Genomic DNA, 14,234 nt, shown 5'->3' with positions numbered 1-14,234 from the left:
TGCCCTTCATGCCTCTCCCATGAGTTCCCACTCAGTTCTGAGGCCCAGATCAAATGTCCCTTCCTCCAGGAAGTCTTCCTAAACTGCCTTGAGCAGTCTGGGGTTGCTCTTCCACTCCCCTATGACACTGTGGACATGGCCATGCAATGTGGACCTCTGAGATTCTTTTTCAGTCAGGATCCCGCATTTGCCTGCCTGTAACCATGGCAACGGGCAGCTCTCAGGCATTCCGTTGCTGGTGGAAACACAGCTCATATGAGGCCATGAATCCCAGCTCATCTTATAACTCGTGCCACGGAACTCTAGGAGCTGGAATAAAATAACTCAGTAAATATCAAGGGGGAGTGCACAGGTAAGCCAGTAACAAAAACATTCAAACATAGCGGTGGCTGGGTACGGGGAGTCTGGGTGCCTCATCTTCTCCCACTTCCTCCTGATTGTCCAGGCCACGTTCCAAGCCACCTCTCATTTGAAAGCCACTTACTTCACCCCGGATCCTTCTTTTTCATTCTCTGTTTATCCTTCCACTACCTTCTCCGTCACTTGGTTCCTTTCTTGTCCAGGGAGGGGTCTCCAGTTAGAATTTATTATCTGTTGAGCACATGCCACATGCCGGGGCTAAGCGCTTACATCCTGTGACTCGGACACGGTCCAGGGCTCCGTCCCTGCCTGAAACAGCTTTCCAAGAAGCATAGGCTGGCTGCAGAAGGCAATTCAAAATGGAATTCTTTTATATCAGGGGTAGCAGATTGTTTCTGAAGGAGCGGATAGAAATATTTTAGGCTTTGTGGGTCAAAGATCTCTGATGCAATTACTCAAATTCTGCCCTTGTGATATGAAAGCTGCTAGGGATGATGCCTAAATCATTGAGTGCTCCTGTGTTCCAGTAAAACTTGATTCACAGAAACAGGTGGTGGCCTGGATTTGGTTGTGTTTTGCCAACCCCTGCTTTATTTGCACTGTTTTAAGTCCATCCCTTGGATACCAATTCATCCTTGATAAGCAGCACTTCTTGTTCAATGTTTTCCTGTCTTCTCCAATTCACTTTGGATGTCTCATACACCAGACCCCCACACTCTCTCCTTAGCACCCCCATTGGCTTTTCTCCACACCCTTCTCAGCTCACCCTCCTTTGTAGGTCAAATTAGTCTCTCTGATGGTCTTTCTCTCTTTCTCTCTTTATCTACCTCTTTCTTTTCTCTACACACATAGAATCTGGGAATTGTGTTGGTAGAGGGGAGGGAAGTGAGGTGGAGGAAAAGTGGAGGGTACTTATTTACAGGTTGGTAAATTTGGTCACAGTTTATCAGCTCATTTCCTTCCCACAACTGTCTTGTGGTTTGGAATTATGATTGCCATTTTACAAAACAGTAAACTGAGGCTCAGACAGCTCGTGTAATTTGTTCAATGCCAGGCTAGGAACAATGATGGGGCAGGAAATGAACCCAGGTCTGCACGACCCCAAAGCTCAACCCCCTGCAGACCATCCACGCGGGCCCTCCACGCACTCCTGCAAGTCTGTCCCCTCTCCTCTCGGGCCCCTGTCAGGGCACAGCACCATCTACCAGTGTTCTCTAGGAGGGTTTGCATCTGGGAACAAAGAATTAGCACCAGTGCCCGGGAAGTCTCGCGGCTCCTGGACTCCCAGTATCTGTCGCACAGAGGAAGCCACCTACCCTCAGCAGAGGGGGACACAGAGACCCGGAGGGACCCGGCTGGCTGGCTGGAGGTGGCCAACGGACAGCATGAGACTGGGCAGGCCACTCGCCATGTCTTAGGTCCCGTATGGAACGCTGTGGATTAAGAATACTGATTACTAGAGAAAAGTTCATGATCAGATGGCTTCACTGGTGATTCTACCAGACATCTAAAAAAGAATTAATATCAGTCCTGCAGAAACTCTTCCAAAGAGCTCAAGAGGAGGGACCCCTCCTATTCAGTCTATGAGGCCAGCACTATGGACGCCAAAGGCTGGTGAAGACAAGAAGGGAAAATTACAGATCAATTTGTTTTTTACAAAAGTCAGCTCAGAATGGATCAAGAAACTAAACATAAAAACTAAAACTAAAACACTTTTAGAGGATAATGTGAGGGAAAATCCGTAGGACTTGGGATTCAACAATGGATTCTTGGCTATGACATCAAAAGCACAGACCACAGAAGAAACAACACATAAACTTGAGTTCATCAAAATTAAGTACTTTTGTGCATTGAAGGGAATTATCAAGAAAGTGAAAAGACAACCTACTGAATGGGAGAAAACAGTTTCAAACCAAACACAGGCTAAGGGTGCCATCTAGAATATATAAGGAACTTTTACAGGTCAACATAAAAAAGGCAATAACTTAATTAGCAAGTGGGCAAAGGACCTGAATAGACATTTCTCCAAAGAAGCAAACGGCCAACAAATGTATTAAAACGTGTTTAATGTCATTAGCCATTAGGAAAACACAAATTCATTTATTTTTTAAACGTAACATACAAACATAAACATTCTCACCATACAATCATTCCATTCTTGATATATAATCAATAACTCACAATATCATCACATAGTTGTGTGTTCATCATCATGATCATTTCTGAGAACATTTGCATCAATTCAGGAAAAGAAATAAAAAGAAAAAAATCTATACATACCATACCCCTTACCCCTCCCTTTCATTGATTACTAGCATTTCAATCTACTAAATTTATTTTAACATTTGTTTCCCCTATTATTTATTTATTTTTAACCCACGTGTTTTACTCATCTGTCCATACCATAGATAAAAGGAGCATCAGACACAAGGTTTTCACAATCACACAGTCACATTGTGAAAGCTATATCATTATACAATCATCTTCAAGAAACGTGGCTACTAGAGCACAGCTCTGCATTTTCAGGCAGTTCCCTCCAGCCTCTCTGTTACACCTTAACTAAAAAGGTGATATCTATATAATGTGTAAGAATAACCTCCAGGATAACCTCTCGATTCTGTTTGAAATCTCTCAGCCATTGACACTTTATTTTGTCTCATTTCACTCTTCCCCCTTTTGGTTGAGAAGGTTTTCTCAATCCCTTGATGCTGAGTCCCAGCTCATTCTAGGATTTCTGTCCCACACTGCCAGGAAGATCCACACCCCTGAAAGTCATGTCCCACGTAGACAGGGGGAGGGCTGTGAGTTTGCTTGTTGTGTTGGCTGGAGAGAGAGGCCACATCTGAGCAACAGAAGAGGCTCTCTTGGGGGTGACTCTTAGGCCTAATTTTAAGTAAGCTCAGCCTATCCTTTTTGGGGTTAAGTTTCATATGAACAAACCCCAAGATTGAGGTCTCAGCCTATTCCTTTGGTTGTTTCCACTGCTTGTGAGAATACCAAGAATTAGGAAAATATAAATGTAAACCATAATAGATACCACTTCATATTCACAGGGTTGGTTTTTATTAACAGAAACTGAGAAGTGTTGAAGAGGATGCAGAGAAACTGAGACTCTAGTGCACTGTCGGTGAGAACGTAAAACGGTGCAGCCACTGTAGAAAGCAATATGGCAGATTCTAAAAAAACAAAAACTTAAGCATAGGCATATACCCAAAGAGAGCGAAAACAGTGTTGCAACCAGATAGTAGTATCCCTATGTTTATAGTAGCTATATTCACAATAGCCCAATACTGAGAACAACCTAACTGTCCATTGACCAACGAATGGATAAACAAAATGTGGTGCATCACACAATGGAATATTATTTGGCCCAAAGAAAATGTGAAGTTACAAGACATGCTGCAACATGGAAGACCCTTGAAAATATTATGCCCAGTGAATTAAGTAAGACATAAGGACAAAAACTGTACAGCCTCACTTACAAGAGAGGACGAGAAATAACAAATTAGCAGACAGAAAACATATTAGAGGTTACCAAGGGAGTGGGGGAAAAGGGAGTATTTGTAAAAATAATAACAAAAAAGAATACTAATTCCTGTGCATTTGTGTTCACCAGACACCAAGTCTGTGCACCTGGTGAAGAAAATGGCACCATTATCCTGGTTTTGGGGTTAAGCACTGAGGTTCAGAGAGGTCCAGCTATCTGCTCAGTGCTGCAGAGCCAGGTCCCATCTCCACCCAGGCTCGCTGCTGCAGACCTTGCCTCTGTTCCTGAGCACTGCTCCCCTGGGGGCTGCTGACTCCAGGCCCCAACCTGGACTCATGACCTGTAGTGGGAGCTCACCCTCCAGAGCTGTACCCTCGAAGGCTCGGCCAGTGGCCAAGGGGACAGGGAAAGCCCAAATGGCTGCCCCGAAGGCGCACAGAGTGGGCTCTTCTCTTGCTGTTTGCCGCCTCCGTTTCCTGACCTCTGTGGAGGCCTCTCCGTGGCCCGGAACTAAGGCTCTGTCCATCAGAGGCTGGATCTGCCCAGGGCCCCTCTCAGGGTACGGAAGGGTCTGAGAAGATGGCTCAGGGGGCCGGACCTTTCCGTCCCTGCCCCACGTGGTGCACCTTAGCTCAGCGTGGAGGTCAAGTCTTCAGTTCTTGAGTCTCTGCCAGCACTTTCCAGAGCGGATCAAGAGAAAGGACAGGGCACAGGGAGCAGGGAAGGAATCAGAGGGCAGGAGAGAGACAGAGGGAGAGGGAGGGGGGAGCGGAGGGGGAGAGAGAGAGAAAATAATAGGGAAAGAGACAGAGGGACTGAGAGATTGGGACAGATTGATATGGAGATAGAGGGAGAAGCAGAAAAACAGAAAAAGTTGCATCAAGGAAATAGGCAGAGAGGGTGGGCAATGGAGAGCTACACAAAAAGATCTGGAAAGAGACAGGAGGGAGGGAGAGAAAACGGAGGAGGAGCATGCCCTCTTTCAGGGGACTGGAGACCAGCCACATCAGCATCCTCTACAACGAAGCTGATGCCCAGCGTGCCCCTGGCGTGCCCTTCACAGCCAGCCCTGAGTGGGCAGTGAGGTGGTTGTAGGGGAGCCGGGGACAACATGCACACACTAAAAGCCCAGGGCCCGGAGCTGTGGGTTCTGTGCATTCCTGAGTGAACTCCCCCGCCAGATAGCAGGTCATGGTTAATGTTCTCACGTCCATGCGCCTCGGCCCCTGGACTTTAATTAGGCGTTTCACTGGAAGGAGGCGAGGCCTTTGCATTTTCCCTGCAAATCCAGCTGCCAGCTTTATCGTGATCCCCCGCAGGAGTCTGTGAAAGAAATGGGCTTTAATCAAGAGGATGAGGGGAAGGGACATGTCAGAATTTTTGCCCCCCCCCCACCCAAAGTTTTATAGATCGGGAAAAACAGCCAGGTTGAGGGATTTCCACAGGAGGAGGAACAGGATTTACACTGAACAGAATTTGAGCTTACTGAGGATTTCCTTATTATTGCTCTGACATGGAGAGCTGGAGGAGGCAAGCCACCGGGCCAGCACAGCTCAGTGGCTTGCAAATGGCAGGCAGTCCAACTCAAGCTAGCTGAATTAAAAACCAGAATGAGTGATGGGCTCATTCTGGACTGAGAAGTCCAGGGGAAAATCTCAGCTTCAGGTCTGGCTCGATCCAGGTGCTATGATGTGATCCCTCTCTCCTTGATTCATTCCCTAGTGGCTGCAGGCTCCCATCCTTCCTGCTCACCAAGCCCACGAGTCCTTCCTAATGTCCCAGGCTTGACTCTTTGGGTGCTTATATCCTGGTCTCACTCCTGCATACTCTGGGACCCACAGCGACCCTGGGCTGGAGATGGGGCCAGTTCCCCCCAACTACAAGGCCTGAGTGTGCAGGAAGAGTGGTTAGTTCCACAGGAGAAAATGAGTGAGCCAGGCAGGGAGTACAAGAATTCAGTAAAGTCAGAGATGGTGCTCTGCATGCTTCAGTTCCTTTTTATTAATTGCTGAAATACTGAGATATTTCCCTGCTGGCTGGTAAAAAGCTCCTGCCTTGAGTTTTCTGAGTGCTTTGTTCACTTTGCTCTCTTGACCCCTTGTCCCCTAAAATTTAGGTCACTTTGCCCAGCTGAACAGGGGTGCCCGGGAGACCAGCCTCTGCTCTGATTGGCCAGTGTCTGGGCCACGCGGTTGTGGCTATTTTACACCTCCCCCGGATGCAGAGCCCTGGGCTAGGAACAGGAGCTGAGAGAAGAGCTGGGCGCGGTGGTGAGAGGGTCCATGGGCCATGAGCGTGCTGCCGGTGCTAGGCATGGAGGGAGCACGGTTAGAGGGGGCTGCATGTGGCTAAGAGGACACGAGCAGGCACCAGCCATCGCGCCCTCACCATGTGTGCCCAGCTCCGTGCCACTGCTTCATATGCGTGTACGTCCTTCACCCTCGCTCTACCTCTGCATGTGCCACGTGAGGAAATCGAGGCTCAGAGAAGTCAACCGAGTCTCCCACAGCACCCAGGGGGAACGTCACAGCCGGTAATCAACCCCGAGTCCATCTCAACACAACATGTGGGCCTTCCACTCCGCGGGTCTCTTTTAGGCTTCTGGAGATGAGGTTGATACATAGGGTGAGAGTGCCAGGGTGGGGTTGGAGTTTCCTGCTTTTCCTTCACCTGCCCCTCCTCTTCTAATTCTGCATCCTCTAAAGCACTCCTCATGGTCCCCGATGGCTGGAGAACCTACCCAGTGCCAAAGAGGCTCCCAGCTTCTCCCTGCAGGGGAATTGGGTAGCTCAATGGCCAAGAAGAGACTGCTTCCACTGGCTGGACGGAGCAGGGTAGAGTGAGGCTTCTCGCGCCACGGGGCGCCTCTACCCTCCTGACGTCAGCCCAACACCTGACCCCCTTCTTTCTAACAGAACCCCAGTTTTGCTCAGACATCAAGGGCAGCAACCCCTGAGCTGGCCCACCTCCCAAGGCTCGCTGGCCTCGCGTTGGAGGGGCACAGGACCGCCTTCTGCAAGCTGCTGATCAGTGGTGGTGAAAATGGACTGAGTTACTGGGTGCTGGATTTGGAGCCAGGTCGAGCTGACGTGTAGCAGCTGCTGGTGGGGTTGGAGCTGTCGGGTACCCCAGAAAAGGCCATGTTCTTTTAATCCACTCCTGTGGGTATGGATCTATTGAGGGTGGATGGCCCAGCCCATTCAAGGGGGTCTTAACTCCCTTTCTGGAGTCCATCACAAGAGGATAAAGCACACACAGGAAAAGCCCAGAGGGTCCAGAGAAGCTGAGAGATAAGGACACATGCACGGCAGCTGAGATGAAATTTAGAGAAGCATGCAGATAAAAGACACAGAATCTGAGGAAGGAAGCAACACACAGGGAAGCCAGGACTGATCGAAACCCAGGAGAGAAGGACCAGCAGACGTCACCACGGGCCTGGCCACGTGACGGGGGGGCCCAGGTACCAGCAGCCTTTCTTCAGAGAAGGTATCGCCTTATCGAAGCTTAATCTGGACATTTTTAATGGCCTTGGATTTGTAAACTTAGAAGCTAATATATCCCCACTGTATATTGCATTTCGGCAGCTTTACCAAACCAAAACAGGTGCTTTAGAGGCCCTGATCCCAGCTCCACCGCTTTAGTGTGTAGCTTAGGCCCGCGGTTGGGCCTTCCCTGTCCAGCCTCTGGACCTGCAAAATGGGCGGGTACAGGACTCTTCCAGCAAGAGGCTGAAGCCCAAGAGGAATTTGGCAACATTTTGGAGCCCTCTGGGGTCGTGGTGGACTTCAACACATCTGGGCCATTTTGTCTTCCTTAAAAATCAGTGAGGATTACTGAGTTTAGTAGATATTGTTTCCAGCTCTCAGATTTCCCTCTGAAATTACCCCCCAGTTATGCCTTCAAGGATGTTTGGCTGCAGAGAGCAGAATAACCAAATAAACAGTGGCTTAAACGGTGGGGGCGGGGGGAGGGCTGTTGTTATCTCATTTCTTAAAAAGAAATTCTGAAGTAAGTTTCCCCAGGGGTGACTCCCCTGCTCATGGATTAACAGATTGAATCACAGGTTCATCTGTGGAACCAGCGTTTCTCGAGCACCTACTTTGTGCCACACCTGAGAGATCCTGGGGTGCAGCAGCGAATAAAGCCAAGCCTCTGGGTGTGTGAAATCTACCTGTGAGCACACATCAGGGACTCTCTTTTCCTTCTCCCTCATTCGCACAGCAGTGAAAAGAATGGGGTCAGGATTCAGTTCTAGGGCCAGATCCCCTGCCTCCCCCCATAGTCCATATGAAATTGGGGTTCTGCTAGCAAGAAGGAAAGGGCCTAAGATGTGGGTCATAGGACCAGTCCCACGAAGCTCATGCACTCCGCCTCAGCCTTGGCCCCAGAATAGATCCACGTGGGTCACATCTGAACCCAACCGGCAGTGAGGACAACAAGCCTGGCTGGGCCTGCAGCTGGAGGGGAGCCAGCCAGCTGAGCCTGGCCTGGGCTGGTTGATTCTCAGCTGAGCTGTGGACACGTGAGTGAGAATAAGTGGGTGATATTTTAAGCCATTGAGTGGTTTGTTTCACAGCAAAAGCTGACTGATACACAGCACTGCCGTCCTTATAAGGCCATTGTGAGAACACAATAAGACCGTGTGCCCCAAGCAGTATAAGGGCCTGACACCCACTGGAGGCACAGGAAGTTTTAAGCCCAGGGGTTTGCTCTGATGCCACCCGAGATGGAAACGAAGCCTGGCCTCGTTTCCGTGTGCCTGCCTCCTCTAAGGCATTGGGAATGTGTCTGCTTTTCTTTATTTCAGCAATTAGTGCTCCTGACTGCCTAGCAGGCTTGCCAGAGAAGCTTCCCTCACTGACCTAATTGCAACTACCCGCCATTCCTCCATGGAGACATGATAAACACAGAGAAGCCACTGGCTTAGGGCCGGCTTGCTGACATTCTCAGCTCTGTCCTAGGCTTGGGCTGGGGTGGCCGGCAGAGTCACTGCTTCCTCCTTCGCCTCTGATGTGTGTGTGAAGCTGGCAGGCAATTTGGGGTGTGCCCGGGCACCGTGCATACTGGACGCACCCTGGAGCCAGGCCCTCACCCTCACGTTGTAAAGGATCCTTGCTCTCTGAAATGGACTGCAGCTGCAGAAGCAAAGTTGGCTCATATTTTAAAACTCCCAGGCCCCAGGAACACAAGAGGCTTCTGGTACTGATAACTGAAATGTGCACGGTTCCTGAAGCTGTCCCAAATGGGTCGTCGCTCACGGTGCCTCTCTGATGCCCCATGCTGGTCTTTCTCATCTCCACAGTTCAGCAACCCTAATAACTAATTCACGTTTGCCACACCACCTTTCTTTTGGTTAGTGTTTGCAGTGTGTCTCTTTTCCTCATGCATTTAGCCTCTTTGTGTCTTAGCTTTAAAGCAGGTTTCATAAGGCAGCATGTAGCTGAGGTTTGCTTTTTTATTCAGTCTGACAATCTCAGCCTTTTAACTGGGTTTAGACCATTTACATTTGATGTGATTATTGATATGATTGGTTTTTTCTCTACCATCTTGCTATTCGTTTTCTATTTTTCCCATCTGTTCTTCATTCCCCTTGCCCTGTTTCTATCTTTTTTTTTGATTAATCAAGTATTTTTTATGGTTCTATTTTTATTGATTTTTGTTGTTTCATCAGTGCTCTTTGTTTTGTTATTTAGTGACTGCTTTAGGGTTTGTAATAAAAATCTTTAACCTACCTCAGTCTACCATCAAGTGAAATTATACCACTTCACAAATACTATAAAACCTTACAATAGTATACCTCCATATTTCCTTCGTTTTTTGCAGCTACATGTTATAAACCCCAAAATCGTTATTATTTTTGCCCTAGACTATGATGTTTTAAAAAAGTTTTGATAATGAGAAAATATTCTTTTATACTTATCCAAGTTGTTACCATTTTCAGTGATTCTCATTATTTATATAAAGTCATATATTCATCTGGAATCCTTTTCCCCCAGTATCATTTCTTGAAGCACTTCCTTTAGCATTTTTTATAGTGCACTTCTGCTGGTGATGGCTTCTTCCAGCGTTGGCAAGTCTGAAGTATCTTTATTTCACCTTTTCCTTTAATTTTTTTTTAGCTTTCCCCATATACCCTTCTACTACTCACTCTGTACAAGTATCAATTTTAAAGTAGTTCCTGCAAGAACTTATTTATATTTGTAGTGTTAATCGATGAGATCCAAGACTTTAAACAACCCCTTTCAACCATATTCACCTTTAATGCAGCACTATCACTTATAATCCCACTAACAAGCTACCGTCACCCTTATCCATTCCACTACAGAGAAGTTCACCCTCATTAGCAAGTCTGTGCACGTTAGGTAACCACTAGTCCTGCTCTAGCTGCTATCTCCTGGTCCCCTCTATTCTACATTATAAGACTCTGAGTTTACACTTTCTAGGGGGTTCGTATCAGTGTAATCATACAGTATCTATCCTTTTGTGCTGGGTTATTTCAATCAGCATTACATCTGCAAGGTTTATCCATGGTCACTTCTATTTTTGAAAGATACTTTCTCCGAGCATAAAATTCTAGGTTGACAGTTTTTTTTCCTTCAGTACTCAACTTGTTTTTCCAGTCTTCTGGCTTGCATTGTTTTCTTGTTAAGACATCTATTGTCATTTTTATCTTTGTTTTGCTGTCTATGATTTTTTTTTCTCTTTATCATTGGTTGCAAGCAATTTGATTAGGAAATGACTTGGTGTTGTTTTGTCATGTTTGTTTTGCTTGGAGTTTGTTGAACGTCTTGGCTCTCTGTGTTTATAGATTTTCTTAAATCAAGTTTAGAAACATTCAGCCATTATTTCTTGAAATATTTTTCTGTACTCACCTGATCTTTGGGGAATTCTAATTCCACATGAATTGTGCCACTTGAACATGTTCAGCAGCTCTCTGATACTCTATTGTTTTTTTTTCAATCTTTTTCTCTTTGTTCCATTCTGTGTAGCTTCAATTGCTGTGTCTTCAACGTCTCCAATTTTCCCTTCTGCAGTGTTGCATTGGATGTTAATCCCATCTGGTGTATTTTTCATCTCACATGTTGTTTTTGTCTTTAGAAATTTGATTTGAGTTTTTTTTATTATTATCATTATTTTCTACATCTCTATCTCTACTTATGTTCACTCTTTCTCTAACTTTTGAGTAAATGAATGCAGTTACAAAAACTGTTTCAATGTCCTGTCTATCATCTGAATTATTTCTGTTCAGTTTTGATTGATTGATTTTTCTTCTCATTATAGATTGTGTTTTCTTGCTTGTTTACATACCTGATAATTTTGGATTGGATGCTGGATATTGTGCATTTTATCTTGTTGGGTGCTGGATGTTTCTGTATTGTTGTAAATACTCTTAAACTTTGTTCTGGGACTTAGAATACTTAGAAACAGTCTGACTCTTTCAGGTTTTTCTTATAAACCCATTTGCTTCCCATTTTTTAGGACTTACCAGCCTTTGTTTCCTGATGTCCAGTGTCTTGAAAACTATAGCTTACAGGTATTTAATCTATTTTTTTTTAAGTAAATGTTTCAGGTAGGAGGATACTTGTGACCCCTGTTAATCTATCTTGGCCAGAAGTGGAAGTCAAAACAAGTTTTTATGTGGTCAAAAAGCGGTCAGTTGCAACAATCTTTTGAGCATCTAGGAAATACACAAGGCAGGCTAAGTTTTTTTTTTATGATCAAGAAGCGAGGCAGTACCCTCACGTTTTGAGCCCCGATCACGTGTGTGGTTCTGAGCTAAGTTATTTTAAGGTCGAGAAATGAGCCTACCGTGGGTGAACTTCAAGCATGCACTGAGTGGTGATTTGGGGGTAACCTCCTTCGGTCAACAAAGAGACCGAATCACACCCTCCTTGTCCCCACCCATGACGGCACCACTCTCCGGGGTGGGGACTCACCGCCAGTCCGCTGGGCAGCCCTGCCTGTCTTTGAGGCGCCTGCTGCATGCACGTGTCCTTTGAAGCACGACGTCCTCCCCGGCAGGAAGGTTGGCCCCGGCCGTGTGATAGGGCAACTAACCCTGCAGGGCCAGGGGAGACAGGCGCAGGCAGGGGATGGGGTTCCCACCGGCTCTGGGGCGGGGGCTCGCTCTCACACTGGGGCACCCATGGTGAGGAAGTTTCCCGTGCAGGACCCGCATGTAAAGCATCTTCTCTCCCAGGGCCCTGCTGGATCTCCCAGGGGCCACTTTGGTTTCTGAGTCAGTCATTTTCTGGTTCTCTCTGCAGCCCATGGCCTCAGCATCTCTGCAATCCCTGCTCTTGTGGCCATCCGCTTGCAGATGAGAACTCAGACTCGGACAGTCAGGGGCGCAGGCGAGATCTGAGTGCAGGTGTGTCTGGCTCTGGAGCCCCCTGCCTCACTGCTCTCTGTCCTGCCTCTTGTCAAAGCGAGTCAGAAGGAAGAAGCGCCCGGAGGCTGGGAGAGGTGGAGGGAGCCCCAGCCCAGCTGCCTGCTCGCCAGCGCGGTGTGGTAAGAGAGCGCTTGGCAGAAGATGAGGATAAATTAGATTACTCGGAGCGTGCAGTCTGCAATCAAAGGTCTTGCCTTGCAGGAGGAGAGGCCCCGCTTGGCGAGGGCTCAGCCGCCAGGAGACCCCACTCCACTCCGTGTGGCCCAGGCTCAGGCACCGAAAAATGAAACAGTCCGGAGGCCGCTCTCTGGTCCTTGCCCTTTCCCCGGCACCCCCGCCAACACGGCACCCCCTGAACCCAGACTGTGGGTCCGAGGGAGCCTGGGAGGGGCCCTGCTGTCCTCTCCCCACCGAGGCCTGGTTCAGATGACACCCTGCCCAGAAACCACAAGTTTACGAAGTTTATGAATCCCAGAAGTCTCGCTTGCTCAGGTCAGGCGGAGAGCTTGGCTGACATCACGGGAGACATTTTTCTCTGTCAGGGAGCAGAGTGCAGCACGAAGAGGCCAGCTGCAAGGCCTCAGAGCCCAGCCTCTAATTGAAACAGTGGAAAATTAGATAACTTCACAAATTCATCACTGCTGCCGCTGGCTGTCAGGGGGAAGGCTTCAGGGTTACCCCCCACCTTTTGTTTATATGCTAAAGGGGTCCCTCCAGTTGGCCTGTGTGTGTGTGTGAGAGAGAGTGTGTATGTAAGTGTGTGAGTGTGTGCATGTGTCTGTGTATGTGTGTGCACACAGGCTTCCACATTTTAACAACCCTTGTTCTACCTTTTCTGTTTTATCCTTCCCTTCCCTTTCGTTTTTATCCTAGTCAATTAAAATCTATTTACCCATGGAAAGGGAACTTGGAAAAGCCATGACTTTTATCACTCAGCTGGAAGGGATATTACTATTCTAAGTTGATTTTTGCAAAAGGCCATTTAATTCTCCCAGTGACCGTAGGAAGTAGTTATATCAACTCCAGTCTACAAAAGAGGACACTGAGGCTCTGAGAGCAGATGCCGGCCCGGGTCATTCGGCCGGGGCTGACCCCGGCCCTGCCGCCTCACAAGTCTTTGCCTGTCACTTGCCAACATTTGACCTTGGCGCAGACTCTGCAAAGCTCCCGATGCTGCCTGCCCAGGCGGGTGCTTATGAGGAAGCGAGGGGTAGGGGCAGGGGTGGCTGGGGGCCCTGCACTTGGCTGCCTTCCCTCACCCTGTGCTCCACGACTCAGGTCCTGAGACTCACACCGTTTTACAGGGAAGGACACTGAGGTCTGGAGGTCGGCGCGGGTGGCCCTGTCCGCAGCTGCCCTCGCCCCAACCCGGCCCCCTGCAGCCTGCTCTCCCCACATTGCGGCCCTGGGGGTGTCCGTGGGGACCCTAGCCTCGGTGGGTGACTCAGGCTGGGGCTGCAAGTTCTGCAAAGCCCCTGGGGCCAGGCCCGGTGGCCCATGGCAGGGAACGGTGGGAGAAAGCCCCCTGCCCTGCCTGGCCCCCAGCCCGCTTCCTTCCTGCTGTGCTCCTTGAACCCGCGCCGCACCAGGAGCCCTGCCTCCGGGGAGGTGAGACGGCCAAGGGCCACACGGCCAAGGCTGCCCGGCCCCGTCCGCCCCGGACTGCTGCTTTGCCTATGCGGGTTTACAATGAAATGAACGCGGCTGATGGTAAAGCCCGGGCAAATGCAGAAGGAAGCAGCGTGCCTAGAAGGAGAGCCAACGCTTTCTGGGCATGTCCCAGACCCCACTTTTAGTGCTCTAAGTGCATTGTCTCATTTCGCCCCCACAGACACCCTGAGATAATTGCCCCATTTTAGCGGTGAGGAAACTGAGGTCGAGAAGGGTTAAATCATCCCTGGGATTGACCACCCAGCAAACGGTCAAGCCAGAACCCAAAGCCAGTTCCATCTGACTCTGGAACCCACAACCTTTACTGCACGGCTTCTACACGGG

At 48.5% G+C, this 14,234-nt stretch overlaps 1 long non-coding RNA gene across 1 annotated transcript; it reads left to right on the top strand.

Moving 5' to 3' along the window:
• The first annotated feature begins 233 nt into the window (after nucleotides 1-233).
• On the top strand, nucleotides 234-13,119 carry LOC143660405 (uncharacterized). Its single transcript, XR_013164019.1, has 3 exons — nucleotides 234-352; nucleotides 12,115-12,358; nucleotides 12,441-13,119. It is a non-coding gene; the product is annotated as an uncharacterized LOC143660405 (long non-coding RNA).
• Nucleotides 13,120-14,234: the final 1,115 nt, after the last annotated feature.

This window comes from Tamandua tetradactyla, chromosome 16 (genome assembly GCF_023851605.1).
Source record: "Tamandua tetradactyla isolate mTamTet1 chromosome 16, mTamTet1.pri, whole genome shotgun sequence".
NCBI lineage: Eukaryota > Metazoa > Chordata > Mammalia > Pilosa > Myrmecophagidae > Tamandua > Tamandua tetradactyla.
This window is presented reverse-complemented; position numbering and strand designations above follow the sequence as displayed.